Genomic DNA, 734 nt, shown 5'->3' with positions numbered 1-734 from the left:
ACACCAAGTTTTTGGCGCCGTTGCCGGGGATTGTTCAAGTTTTGAGCAAGCTTTTGGTAACATCAGTGCCAAGATCCGGCAACAACACCAAATTTTTGGCGTTATTGCCCAGGATTGTTCAAGTTTGGACAACTGACGGTTCATCTTGTTGCTTAGATTAGGTATTTATTTTTTTCGAAATTCTTGAAGATGAATTCTAGAGTTTCATGATGATTTGTTGAAATCTGGCTGGCTGAGAAGCCATGTCTAATCTCATTGGACCGAGATTTCAACTTATCACCACAAAAGCTTGTTGATTTCTTATCAATCTTGCTTTTGGAGCAGTGATCTGCTAAGGCTTGGCTGGCCTCTGGCCATGTCTAGTGTTTTGGACCGAAGCTTTCTTTGAAAGCTTGGCTGGCTGTGAAGCCATGTCTAATTCCTGGACCGGAGTCTTAGACTAGCATTGCACTCATTCCTGGAATTCTCATTGAGAATTTTGATATCTTTTTCCATTTAATTTTCGAAAAACACAAAAAAAAATTTTTCAAAATCATAAAATCCAAAAATATTTCTTGTTTGAGTCTAGTGTCTCATCATAAGTTTGGTGTCAATTGCATGCATTCATGTGTCTAAGTGATCTTCAAGATGTTCTTGATGATTTACTTGCTTTGATCTTTGAATTCAATTTGACTTGATAGTTTTGTGTGTCTCATATGCATTTTCATCCTGTTAGTGTCAGTAGTATACAAACT

This window comes from Arachis duranensis, chromosome 10 (genome assembly GCF_000817695.3).
Source record: "Arachis duranensis cultivar V14167 chromosome 10, aradu.V14167.gnm2.J7QH, whole genome shotgun sequence".
NCBI classification, from domain to species: Eukaryota; Viridiplantae; Streptophyta; class Magnoliopsida; order Fabales; family Fabaceae; genus Arachis; species Arachis duranensis.
This window is presented reverse-complemented; position numbering follows the sequence as displayed.